The sequence below is a fragment of the Lynx rufus genome, unplaced genomic scaffold (genome assembly GCF_022079265.1).
Source record: "Lynx rufus isolate CCGP_SWC_20201006 ecotype Redwood Valley unplaced genomic scaffold, mLynRuf1.p SCAF_3, whole genome shotgun sequence".
NCBI classification, from domain to species: domain Eukaryota; kingdom Metazoa; phylum Chordata; class Mammalia; order Carnivora; family Felidae; genus Lynx; species Lynx rufus.
Genome location: NW_025814845.1, coordinates 46,135,459 through 46,150,042, shown reverse-complemented (window position 1 = coordinate 46,150,042; position 14,584 = coordinate 46,135,459). Strand labels below are relative to the sequence as shown.

Here is a 14,584-nt window from a genome sequence, read left to right as displayed (position 1 = left end):
TTAAGAGGTCTGACACTGAACACCACCCCTAGAATGATGTTCATCATCTTCATATGATTTTCCATTGTGATGGCACTTCCTTTCCTGATTTGGATCATAGTTCACCAGTTCCACCTTCTCCATTTCATCGATCTCTTTTACTTCCTTCATCTCGAGTAGGAGTTTTTCCAGATAAGGGAGTTTATCAGGAGACAGAGTTATTCTCAGGAAAGTTTACCTTAAATTGCCTGATTAGGCAACCCTTTTCATATGGTCTATGATAAATTGGCATGCCTTCATTTAGCATATCCTTGATGTTTCCATACTCGAAAGTCTGACCAGGATGAGAGGTGGTGAGGATGGTTCAGTTGTCAAGAGTAGATATTGGCTTTTGAAAGTCACACTGTGTTTCAACCAGTTGTATATCCATACACATGAAAAGGTCTTCTTGCTCAATAAAAACATCATGGTCCATCTGGTCTAAAATAATGATAATATCCCTTGGTTCCAGTGCTTCTTCTTGGTCTCCTTCACTATGGAATGTTATCTTCTGGCCATCTTTCATGCCTTTGTTAATAGGAATTTCTAAATCTTCTCTTGAACTGCAGCTTTTTTTTCCTTCCACTGCAGCTTTTACATCTATCTTTACAAGTGATCCATTCTCCATGGCCTGGTACTCCATGAACACAGATTGGATTTGCTGAACCATTCCAGGTCCTATTTGATGAATTCTTATTTGCATTCCAGTACTTTGGTAATTGGGACAACATCATTACCACCTCAGTCCTCACATTTGTCACAAATCATGTTCTTTTGCAGAGCTAGTTTTCTTGTTGCACCATTATATAAATATAAGGTTATTGAGAATGATATACAACATTTTTACGTCTCCTTTCTCTCTGCATCCTTCCTCCTCCTCCAAAAAAATGTATTAAAGTTCTCCATGGGGGAGCCAAAACTACCACCAACTCCACCTTCTTTAATTACCTGTTCTCCTCCTTTGTCATTTAATTCCCTTTTCTTTGCATCAAACAGCACTTCATAAGCTTGAATCTCTTTAAACTTCTTTCCTTCATTTGGATTTTTATCAGGGTGGTACATCAAGGCCAGTTTCCCGTAAGCCCTTTTTAATTCTTCCTAGGTGGCATTGGGTTTGACTCCCAAAAACATCATACTAAGTGGTTTTTTTCACCATTTTCTACAGCTGGTGAGTGGGCTGAGGCCAGTGTGGGGGAGGAGGAAGGATGCAGACAACTCTGGCAGCCACCACTCTTCCCCCTCTCCCTGAACATTCTGCAAAGTTCCCTGTTAATAATTGTTTAATGTATTTGAGTGCTTCTATGTTGGTGCATAAATATTTACAATGCTTATATCTTCTTGTTGGATTGTCCCCTTTATTATTATAGAGTGTCTTTTTTTTGTCTCTTGTTACAGTCTTTGTTTTAGAGTCTGTTTTGTCTGATATAAATATTGCTACTCTGGGTTTCTTTTGACATCCATTTGCATGATAGATGTTTCTCCATCCTCTCACTTTCTATCTGCAGGTGTCTTTAGATCTAAAATGAGTCTTTTGTAGGCAGCATATAGATGGGTCTTATATTTATTCACTCTGTCACCCCATGTCTTTTTATTGGAACATTTATTCCATTTACATTAAGTACTTATTGATAGATATGTATTTATGGCCATTTTATTATTAGTTTTGTGGTTGTTTCCGAAGATATTTCTGATTGTTTCTTGTCTTTCTTTCATATTTTGCTGATTTTCTTTAGTGACATATTTGGATTTCTTTCCTTTTATTCTTTGAATGTTTATTAATGTTTTTTCATATGTAGTTACCATTAGGTTTGTATATAAACTCTTCTGCATATGGCAGTCTCTATTAAGTTGGTGGTCATTTAAGTGTGTACCCACTCTGTTTTCCTCTCCTCCCCACATTTTAGGGTTAGGTTATTATATTTTTATATCCTGTTTTGTGAAATCCTTGACTGAATTTTTACAGAAATATTCATTTCTATAGATTTTGTGTTTCCTACCTCTATCCTGTCACTTTTGGTGTGTCCTTTACACTCTAAGTGTCCCCTTTAATATTTTTTGCAGGGCTGGTTTAGTGGTCATGAAGTCTTGTCATTTTTATTTGTTTGGGAAACTCTTTATCTCTCCTTCTGTTCTGAATGATAGTCCTGATGGATAGACCATTCTTGGCTGCAGATATTTCCCATTCAACATTTTAAATGTATCATGCCACTTGCTTGCTAAGATATTGTTGAAAAATCTCCTGCTAGCCTTATGGGTTTTCCTGTGTAAGTTACTTTGTAAGTTACTGACTTCTTTTGTCTTGCTGCTTTTAAATTTTTTATCACTATACTTTGCCAGTTTAATTACAATATGTCTTGGTGTGGTTCTGCTTTTGTTGATTTTGATAACAGTTCTGTACCTCCTGGATTGGGATATCCATTTCCAGATTAGGGAAGTTATCAGCTATTTCTTCAAATAGATTTTCTGCCCTCTTTTCTCTGTCTTCTTCTTCTAGGACTCCTATAATATGAATGTTATTAGACTCAATTGAATCACTGAAATCCCTAAGTCTGTTTTCATTTTGTATAATTCTCTCTCTCTCTCTCTCTCTCTCTCTCTCTCTCTTTAGCTTGATAACTTTCTATTACTCTGTCTTCTAGGTCACTCTTCAATCCTGTACTACTTCCAGCTTGCTGTTCATTCCATTGAGCATGTTTCTCATTTCGTTTATTGAACCCTTTACCTCTGCTATGTTATTCCTTATCTGTGTGCTAAGGGTCTGACTCATGTCTTCTACTCTTTTGTCAAGTACAGTGAGTGTCCTCATAATCAATGCTTTAAATTCTCTATCAGACATGTTACTTATATCTGTTTTACTTAGATCTCTGACTGTGGCCTGGTCCTGTTTGTTCATTTGGAATAAATTTCCCTGTCTCCTCATTTTGTCTGCCTCTATGCCTGTGTCTCTGTGTTAAAAAAGCCAGTTGTGTCTTCTGCTCTTGAAAGTAGTGACTTCATGAAGAAGAGGTCCTGGAGTTCCCTTCAGTACAGAGTCCCCTATTCACCAGAACCTGGCACTTCAGGAAAATATTCTATGTATGTTGCTTATATTCTGTTGTGTCTGAGTCACTTTTCTCTCCAGTGCAGTTGCCTGCACTTACTCTCTGCCTATTGTGGGCTATGGTTGCTCTCTGTGATATCAGGCAGTGGGACCCAGGAAGGCTGGCTCTGAGGGCCATGCCTGCTGCAAATCTTGGGAGCAGGGAAGCAATATTAGCAAAATTTGTACTGGGCCACCAGTCCTCTGCCAGATTTCCAAAGTGCTATGATGTTTGGTAACTGTGTGCCAGTGTGGCGAGTGGTGCAAAGCCAGGCATGATACATGCTGGTGGTTGGAGGTGTGTGGCTGGCATGGTGTGATGGCTGGGCATAGCACTGTAGCTTGGTGTGGTGCATGGAAACAGCTGTGGCATGCGGCAGCTTGGCATGGCATGAAGGTGTTTGGGGGTACATGGCTTGGTGTGGTGCGTGATGATAAATATACTCAATATCCTTCACCAATTTAATGCATCTTCTAACCCTCTCCCTTCCATCAACCACCAGTTTGTTCACTATATTTAAGAGTCCATTTTTTGTTTGTCTCTGTTTTTATTTCTTAAATTCCATGTTTAAGTGAAATTATATGGTATTTTTCCTTTTCTAACTGACTTATCTCACTTAGCATTGCACCCTCCAGATCTATCATCATGTTGCAGATGGCAAAAATTTCATCCTTTTTTATGGCTGCATAAAATTCCATTGTACACGTGTGTGTGTGTGTGTGTGTGTGTGTGTGTGTGTGTATCTTTATTATCCACTCATCTGTGGATGGACACTTCGGTTACTTCCATGTCTTGGCTATTGTAAATAATGCTGCAGCTAACGTGGAGGTGCATACACCATTTTGAATTAATGTTTTCATTTTCTTTAGGTAAATACCCAGTAGTGGAATTATTGGATCATATGGTAATTCTATTTTTAATTTTTTGAGGATCTCCATACTGTTTCCCATAGTGTTTCCATCAGCTTGCCTTTGTACCAACAGTGTAAGAGGGTTCCTTTTTCTCCACATCCTTGTCAACACTTGATGTTTCTTGTGTTTTAACTTTAGCCATTCTCACAAGTGTGAGGTCTATCTCATTGTGGTTTTGATTTGCATTTCCCTGATGATGAGTGTATTGAGCATCTCTTTATGTGTTCTGTGGAAAAATGGCTATTTAGGTCTTCTACCAATTTTTTAACTATTTGCCGTTTTGATGGTGAGTTGTATAAGTTGTTTATGTATTTGGATATTAACCCCTTATTGGATATATCATTTGCAAATATCTTCTCTCATTCAGTAGGTTGTCTTTCAGTTTTGTTGATGATTTCCCTCACTGTGTAAAAGTGTTTTATTTTGATGTAGTCTCAACAGTTTAATGTTGCTTTTGTTTCCCTTGCCTCAGGAGACATATCTAGAAAGATGTCACTAAGGCCTATGTCAGATAGATTACTGCCTATGTTTTCTTCTAGAAATGTTATGGTTTCAGGTCTCACATTTAGGTTTTAATCCATTTTGAATTTGTTTTTGTGTATAGTGTGAGATATTTGTCCAATTTCATTCTTTCGCATGTAGCTATTTAGTTCTCATGACACCATTTATTAAAGAGACTGTCTTTTTCCTCATTGTATATTCTTGCCTCTTGTTATAGTTTAATTGACCATATCATTGTGTTTATCTTTCTATCCTGTTCTGTTGATCTACACGTATATTTTTGTGCAAGTATCATACCGTTTTGATTACTACAGCTGTAATATACCTTGAAATATGTGATTATGATACCTCTAGTTTTGTTGTTGTTTTTTCAAGATTTATTTGGCTATTTGGGGTCTTTTGTGGTTCCATACAAATTTTAGGATTATTTGCCCTCGTTCTGTGAGATTGCTTTGGGTAATATGGGCATTTTAACAATATTTGTTCTGCCAATCAATTAGCATAGATATCTTTCTATTTGTTTGTATCATCTTCAATTTCTTTCATCAGTGTTTTATAGTTTTTGGTGTATAGATCTTTACACTCCTTGTTATTTTTGCTGTAATAGTAAATGGGATTGTTTTCTTAATTTCTCTTTCTGCTACTTCATTATTAGTATATAAAAATGCAATAGATTTGTGTATATTGATTTTGTATACTACAACTTTAATAAATTAATTTATCAGTTCTAGTAGTTTTTTGATGGAGTCTTTAGGGCTTTTAATATATACTATCATGTCATCTACAAATAATGGAAGTTTTACTTCTTCCTTACAAATTGAATGCCGTTTATGTCTTTTTCTTGTCTGATTGCTGTGGCTAGGACTTCAGAATTATGATGAATAAAAGTTGTAACAGTGGAAATCCTTATCTTGGTTCTTAGGGAAAAAGCTTTCAGTTTTTTACCATTGAATATGATATTAGCTATGGGTTTTTCATATATGGCATTTAGAATGTTGAGGTATATTGCCTCTAAACCTACTTTATGAGAGTTTTTATCGCGAATTGTTGTTGTACTTTGTCAAATTCTTATTCTGCAAGTATAAAGATTATCATATGGTTTCTTTTGTCATTTCTCTTGTTAATGTGATATATCATGTTGTTTGCTTTGCCAGTATTGAACTACTGGCAAAGTCTCACTTGACTGTGGTGAATAATTTTTTACTGTATTAGGTGGATTCAGTTTTCTAATATTTTGTTGAAAAATTTTGCATCTTTGTTCATCAGAGCTAATGACGTGTAGTTTCCTTCCTTCCTTCCCTTGTTTTCCTCTTTTCTTTTCTTTTCTTTTCTTTTCTTTTCTTTTCTTTTTTCTTTTCTTTTCTTTTCTTTCTTCCTTTCACCTGGCTAAAGATTTATCAATTTTGTTGGTGTTTTTAAAGAACAGCTCCTGGTTTCATCAATTTGTTCTATTGTTTAGAAATCTCCATTTTATTTATTTCTTCTCTATTCTTTATTATTTCCTTTTGTGTACTGGCTTTGGACTTTGTTTTATTTTTTCTTACTCCTTTAGATGTCAGATTAGGTTGTTTGAGATTTTTCTTGCTTCTTCAGGTAGGCCTCTATTGCACAATCTTACCTATTAGAACAACTTTTGCTGCATCTGAAAGATCTTGGACTGTTGTGTTTTCATTTTCATTCATCTCTGTGTATTATTTCATCTTTGATTTCTTGGTTCTCCCATTCATTGTTTAGTAGAATGTACTATAACCTCCATGTATTTGTGTTCCTTACAGACTTTTTCTTGTGGTTGATTTCTAGCTTTATACCATTATGGTCAGAAAAGATACATGATATGATTTCAATCTTTTTCAATTTATTGACACTTGTTTTGTGGCCTAACATGTGATCTCTTCTGGAGCATGTTACATACACACTTGAAACAATGTATATTCCCTCTGTTTTTGGATGGAATGTTCTGGATGGAATGTTCTATGTTAGATCCATACATTTTAGTCTAAAGTGTCATTTGAAGCCAGTGTTGCTTTGTTGATTTTTCTGTCTGCGTCATCTATCCATTGGTATAAGTGGGATGTTTACGTACCCTACTATTATTGTATTACTATTGATTTCTTCCTTTTTGTCTATTAATAGTTGCTTTATATATTTGGGTACTCCCAAGTTAGATGCATAAATATTTATGATCAATCATTACATTTTCTTTTGGATTGTTCCCTTTATGATTGTGTAATGTCCTTCTTTTCTCTTGTTACAGTCTGTTTTAAAGTCTCTTTTTGTCTGATGTAAGTATTGCTATTCTGGCTTTCTTTTCACTTTAATTTGCATGATAAATATTTTCCCATCTCTTTACTGCCAGTTTGCATGTATCATTAGGTCTGAAGTGAGTGTCTTGTAGGCAATATATAGATGGGTGTTATTTTTTTTTTAAAATCCATTCAGTTACCCTATGTATTTTAATTGGAGTATGTAGTCCAGTTACATCCAGTAATTATTGATAGGTATGTACTTATTGCCATTCTGTTACTCGTTTTATAGTTGTTTCCGTAGTTTTTCTCTCTTCCTTCTCTTGCTCTCCTCCCTTGTGGTTTGATGGGTATGTTTGGTGATCTTTGATTCTTTTTCCTTATTTTTTGCATATTTATTACCAGTTTTTAATCTGTGGTTACTATTAGGTGTATATATAACACCCTATGCATGCAACAGTCTATATTAGGTTGATGGTTGCAGAAGTATAAACTCATTCTAAAAGTGCTAAATTTTTACTACCTGCCCAATTTTTATGTATATGATGTTATACTTGACATCCATTTATTTTATGTATCCCTTTACTGATTTTTATACATACAATGTAGTTTACTGTTTTTATTCTTTAATTTTCATACTGGTTTTATAAGTCATTAATCTACTACTTTTATTATGTTTGCATGAACCTATGCAATTTTATTTCTTTCCTGATGTTCTAACTCCTGATTATGTCCTTTCTTTTCCACTCAAGAATTCACTTTAATGTTTCTTATAAGGCTAGTTTAGTGGTGGTGAATTTCTTTAATTTTTTTTTTTTTGACTAAGAATCTCTATCTCTTTTTCTGTTCTGAATAATAGCTTTGATGGACAAGGTATTCTTGGTTACAGTTTTGTATTTTTTTCTTTCATCACTTTGAATATATTATACCATTCCCTTTTGGCCTTCAAAGTTCCTGCTGAAAACTCCACTCATAACTATATGGGTTCTCCCTTGTATGTAACTGTTTCCTTTATCTTGTTGTCTTAGAAATTCTCTTTTTATCCCTAATTTTTACCACTTTAATTATTAAATGTCTTGGTATGGCCCTCTTTGGGTTGATTTTGTTGGGGGTTCTCTGTGCCTCCTGGATCTGGATTTCTGTTTCCTTCCCCACATATGAGAAGTTTCAGCTATTATTTCTTTTTGTTTATTATATTTAAAATTTATGCCCCCTTTCTCATCTTCTGGGATCTATATAATGTGAATGTTATTATGCCTGATAATATTGCTGAATTTCCATAACCTATTGTTATTTTTTATTATTACTTTTTCTTTTTGCTGCTCAGCTTGGTTGCTTTCCATTATTTTGTCCTCCAGCTTCCTGATCCATTCTTCTGCTTCCTCTGGTCTATATTTATTCTGTCTAGTATCTTTTTAATTATACTTACTGAGTTCCTCATCTCTGATGGGTTCTTTTTTAAATTTTCTATTTTGTTGTTGTTGTTGTTGAAGGTCTCACTGAGATTGTCTACTCTTTTCTGAAGTCCAGTGAGTTTTTTTTGTTTTTTGTTTTTTGTTTTTTTTTAAGACAGAGAAGCTGGGCTCACCCGAAGTGGGACTCATGTTTTTACCCAATGACGGGCTTGTGATCATCTGAAGTGGGGCTTGAGCTCACTGATATGGGACTGGAAATCATGAACTGTGAGATCATAATCTGAGTCGAAGTCAGACACTTTACAAATGAGCCACCTATGCACCCTGAAGTCCAGTATCTTTATGATCACTACTTTGAATTGTCTATCAGACGTATTACTTATCTCCATTTTATTATCTCTTTTTCTCATTTTGTCTCATTCTTTGTGTCTGTTCCTTGTATAGGAAAGTTATATATGTCTCCTGCTCTTGAAACTAGTGTCCTTATGAAGAAGAGATCCTGTAGTGCTCTGCAGTTCAGTGTCCCTCATTCACCAGAACCTGGCACTTTAGGTATGTCTCCTACGTGTCACCCACATGCCCTACTATTTTGGTTTAGTTCAGTTGGCTGCAGTGGCCCTCTTTGCTTGTTTTGATCAAGGTTTGGTCCATATGCTGTTAAGGGGCCAATCTGAGGCTCTCTTGGGCTTGTGTTAGGTTATACCAAATGCTTGCCCTCAGTCCTGGCATCAGAACTATGGTCACATCGGGGCGCCTGGGTGGCTTGGTGGGTTAAGCAAGGTCATGATCTCACGGTCGTGAATTTGAGCCCGTGTCGGGCTCTGTGCTGACTGCTCAGAGCCTGGAGCCTGTTTCAGATTCTGTGTCTCCCTCTCTCTCTGCCCCTCCCCTGTTCATGCTCTGTCTCTCTCTGTCTCCAAAATAAATAAACGTTAAAAAAAAAAACAAAACAAACTATGGTCACATCAAACTGCTGGGTGCTCTTTTTGCATTGTTCCCTAAGATGTTTCCTTGGTGGGCAGGGCCTCCAGTCAGGCCACATGCCTGCCCCCAATCTGTCTATTGGTGTCGCAGTAACCTTGAACTACAGGGTTCTTTGTGTTGCCCCCTGTGAGGTTTTTTTGTTGGTGGGCAGTATCAGCAGTCAGATCAAATGTCTGCCCCCCGCCTACTGCCGGGACTACATTCAAACTGGTGTATGTGTCTATATTATATTCCCCTCACCCCAGGGCGACAGTCACTTTGGAGTGGTGCTGGGCAATATTGGGCCTGCTTGTAAAATGATAGATGTCTGGCACTGCTTTATTTGAATTCCTGCAGAGTAGGGCATGTTGGATGGGGCAGTCCATAGGAGAATACAGGGGTAGGACACACAGTGCTAGCAAGCTAGGTGTGGAGTGTATGTGTGCTGGTTCTAGCAACTGTCTGGTATCTAGCCTGGGGGTTCGGGCAGAGAAATGATGCAGCCATTTCTTTTGTTCTTGAAAAAGTCTCCTAAAGATCCCTGCCCCTCCTGTGCACAAGTTCTGAGATTAGTCAATAAATCTATTCATATACCCCAAGTACATTTCCAACTGCTGCTTTTATGCTGTATCTTTGCAGGATTATTTGTTATGCTGTCTCCGTAATGGTGGGAACTATTTCCTATCAGTCTTGAGCCCTCACTGCCCAGAGCTAAACCAGGTGATTTTTAAAGTTCCGGGTGTGGGGTGCCTGGGTGACTCAGTCGGTTGAGCATCCGACTTCAGCTCAGGTCATGATCTCACAGTCTGTGGGTTCGAGCCCTGAGCGTCAGGCTCTGTGCCTGATAACTCAGAGCCCGGAGCCCGCTTTGGATTCTGTGTCTCTTTTTCTCTCTGCCCCTCCCCTGCTCATGCTCTGTCTCTCTCTGTCTCAAAAATAAAAAATAATTAAAAAAAACATTAAAAAATAAGATAAAATTAAAAAAATGTAATAAAAATAAATAAATAAAGTTCCTGGTGTTAAGCCCCACTGATTGTAAGAACTCAAAAGTTTAAGACTTTCTGGGTTTCATAACTATATATTATGGGACCATGTCTTCCCTGTATGAGTCCCTTGTGTCTGGGGAGCCTGGTGTGGCATCTGTTTCTCTCTCTTCTTTGTGCTTATGGTGTCCCTCCCACTTGTGGTTAGCCTCAAAGGTGCCTTTAGTTCCCGACCATGTGTCTTAACCTTCCTACCATTTTCAATGTGGTCTCTGGTCTATGATTAAATGCGGAGAGGCTGTTTTACCAGTCTTTGGGTGGTTTTCCGGGTTAGTTACCCAGATGTGGCTGTTATCTGGGTGTATCTGAAGGATAAAATGAGTGTAGGATCCTCCTACTCTGGCAACTTCCCAGTCTCCTCCCAGTGTGAGGATTTACAAAAAACATCTTGCATACAATCCAATTTGTCTTCCTCTTCACTTTAGCTTTTCAATGCAATATAATTTCCTTCCAGACCCTTTCAGACTTCATCCAAAGTAGAGCAAACTGAACCACTAGACTAAGTTTCCATCTCTAACTTCTCTTTACTAATTTTCATATGATTATTTTTTAGCAGTGAGAGAGGACTCCATAATGAAGGCTACTGGGAGCTGCTCTTCTCCAGTATTTGGTCAAACTCCCACTGTGTTCTTGATTTCTCTCACTTTTGTGGTCATAAGATGTAATAATTTTATAGATAGCCTTCCTTTTTATTTTGGCTATTTTTTGCTGAGGTCTTGTGACCTCTGTGTTTCCAGAATGCACCGAGTCTACACATTATATTTCTAATTTAATAGCTTGCTGTCCTTCAAAACAACAGATTTCAATGTTGTCACCACTACCTATTCTACACTAAGCAATAGAGATTTGCAGAATTTCCTTGATTATCAATAAGATCAGTAAACAATTGTAACAAGACAGGCTTCATTGGAAAACATTTTCATTATCCATTATGCATATTTTATTAAGAAAACAATTATTTTGTGGCAAATTAAGACAGTGATAATAAATGGGATTAATAAACAACTTACCCTATGCTTTATCATGTTATTTTCTTTCCTCATTTCTGAAGTGTCCATCTCCTCTTCACACATACAATCCCCTATAGTTTTCAAGCCTCTCTTCAAGTATGTTCAGATGACTTAACATGAAGCTAACTAATGGTATTGATATTTAGCCCACAGAGACCTTTTTATTTAGCACTGATTTTGAAGAAAAAAAAAGTGATGGTGCATTAGTTCAAATGCAAAAGTTTTATCATTAAAAAAGTGTGATATTTAATTTTAAAAATATACACTATTCCAAAAGGCCTCTACTACATAAATGCTTTTCTCTAAATCACTGTGCCATTATTTTCCAGAGAGCCTAGTCTGAGGTAATTAGTTTTGCTTCTCTTTGTGAAATCCATTGAGAACAGGTCAGTGGATAATGAATGTGAATCAGAAAATCTTCAGCACATTCATTTTTAAACAATTCTTCACAATGACTAGTTGTTTCTGGCATAGTCCCCACTGAACAAGAGCAGCACAGGGGGCTAGGATGCCTGACCCAAGGTCCCTAGCACTGGATGATGTGAATCAGGTTGTGTCACATTGTTTTAATATTTTAGATTTTTTTCTAGTTAGGCACACATAAGGCATTTTCTCTTCATTAATTTAATTTAAGTCTTATGAAAACAGACAAGATTAAAATCAAATAATTTAGGAAGTTTGCTGGAAACATAACTCTTTGAAATCATTTTGGGACCTGGAGACTTGAATTGTACATCTAAATTGAACAGTATGGAAAATGGTCTTAAGGGGTAAACAAGAAGATAAAGTGGGTTAGGTGGCACAATTTGTGCCTTAAAATAATATTGATTTGGTTTCATTGGCTCCAGCGAGTAAAAATAATAGTGAAGATCATTTGAAAAAAAGCTAGTAGTAATCTGGTTATTTTCTCAAAATAATTTTCAGCTTTTCCATAAGACTTCTTCATACAAAAAATTTGACAAATTTTAGATCATTTTACAAATAATTATGGGTGGATTCATCAATTTTAATATACTTGTATTATATTACAAACAATATAACTTCAGTAGTTATAGTTAAGTAACTAGTAACTTATATTTCATTTGAGATTACTTATGTGACATTTAATTTAAACAAATTAATGTAAATAATTTAACTAGTAAGGAATACATTCCTGATCCTAGAAGGCCATAAGAAATATACTAAATAACATTATATGAGAGAATTCTATAAATGAGGACTTCTAGGAAGACATATCTTATCTCATATAATGTTATTACTTGCTTATATGATCCTCTAATTAGCCACGTAACATATACTATTGTAAAATGGCATGAAGTCTTCAAAGTATAAATTATGTTCCAGTTTTCTTGTTTTTGGAGTACTATTTGTACATCAGTTTGTATACTTTATTTTGAACTGTAGGTAAAATATCTTTTAAAAAGTGAGTTGAGGATTAATAGAACCCAAAAGGGAGCAATAAAATGTTATCTACAACTGTGTGTTTGTAACAGTTTTTAAAGGAATGCTGAATAGATATGTCTGAACAGAGGATTTATAAAATAATTTCATATTTTAATTTATGGCCTAGTTTAATGCTTTAATGGATGTGCCATGGAAATGAATGTAAATTCATCATAATGAAAGAATTGATAGATTTCTGACAATGCTGTGACAGCTGAATTAATGTGTGTGAAGTGTCAATATTAATGATAAACATTAACAAATACTGCATATAATTGGATTAACAATGGTGTAAAACAATCTTTTGCTCTTATGCAAAACTCATTTAACCAGGCAGAGAGATTTTCTTATGCTTAATATGAATACTTAATTCAAAATAGAGCACTTAGTACAGAATTCTCAAGGAGATTCCATTTATATATATTTTTTTAAGTTTATTTATTCTTGAGAGATAGAGACAGAGCATGAGACTGGGGAGAGAGAGCGGGAGGTACAGAATTTGAAGCAGGCTCCAGGGTCTGAGCTGTAAGCAAAGAGCTTAATGCGGGGCTCTAGTCCACAAACTGCGAGATCATGACCTGAGCCGAGGTCGGACGCTTAACCGACTGAGCCACCCAGGTGCCCCTCAAGGAGATTCCATTTATATTGCCAAAGCTTATATTCATAAAATCTGTTTTTGCTTTTGTGACTTCTTCAGGAATCACAGCTTTGGTGCTAAGAACTCAAATTTATTTATAAGTTACTATTTTTGAAAATAAATCGAGTACTCAAAGTACTCAAAATGAATCCACAATTCATTTTCTTTTTTTTTTTTTTCTGTTTCTTTTTTCTTTTTTTCTTTTTTGTAAGTGGTAGAACGCTCATAATCTCCACCCTGCCAGCCAAGTCTACATTTCAGTATGGGCCTACATTGTGTATTAGTTTTTGAGATGTTTCAAAGCAAAGATACTTTGGATTATTCCAGTATCATATTAATTTTGTGACTGATGAAAAGACATTGACAAAAATAAGGCATACCTGCCATTCTCTTTAATCCTTTGGTCAATTATGTACCATGAAAAGCAGGTGGTATAGCTAAAACATTGTTTAATTCAGAAGAGCTGAATCTTGCCTATGGGTATAAGGAAAAGTGAACCTGATACATATACATTTTTTTTTAATTTAACGAATCATATGGTAATAGTTTACCTCACCCCTTATTTGATAGTAGATCTACGACAAAGGCCAAGGTATGACTGGGAGCTGATGCTGTGCAGGACTTCTGATTTTTAATATATTTTAAATTTGAAGTTTGCTGAAGTATACATTTCCTTAAAATGAGTCATACCATTGCTTTTGGCTCAAGGTTGAGTTTGTCTTATCTTACTGGTTTTATTTTTGTTTTTGTTTTTCTGTTTTATTTTTCCCCAGCATTCTACTACTATGCTTCATTGCTTATAGTAACTATTATAAAAAAATATTTGGGAAAATCATAAGGTATTGTTAGATGAAATGGGTAATAGTTTCATGCACATGCAAATTGGAGGCTAATATGTATATAGGTGAGAAACTTAGTCTCATCTAGAGTCTACTAAAAATATTAAATGTTATAAATTAAATTCATGTGCTCCACTGAAATGTAAATAACATTTTTTTCTTAGATGTGATGTGACTATGTAACTTTCTTCTAGCATTTTAATTCTTACTACAACTCATCCTAAAAGACTTCATTTTAATGATTTTATTACAGAAATTTTAAACCTTACCCTAAATGAGAAAGAATAGAGTGAATATAATCATGACTTAGAATGTACCCATGACTGAGTTTTAGTAAGAAACTGATCATTCAGTTTTAGTCTGAACAAGTATGTACTGAATACGTAATAATGCATGATTCTTTTTTCCCCAGAAGTTTTTATATATCCATTTGCATTTATCTTCTCCAAAGCATATAAGGTAGATATTATTATGCTCTGAT

General features: G+C 35.6%; 1 pseudogene; it reads right to left on the bottom strand.

The window, feature by feature from the left end:
- LOC124521325 (dnaJ homolog subfamily A member 1-like) lies at positions 1-1,174 on the bottom strand (annotated as a pseudogene).
- Positions 1,175-14,584: the final 13,410 nt, after the last annotated feature.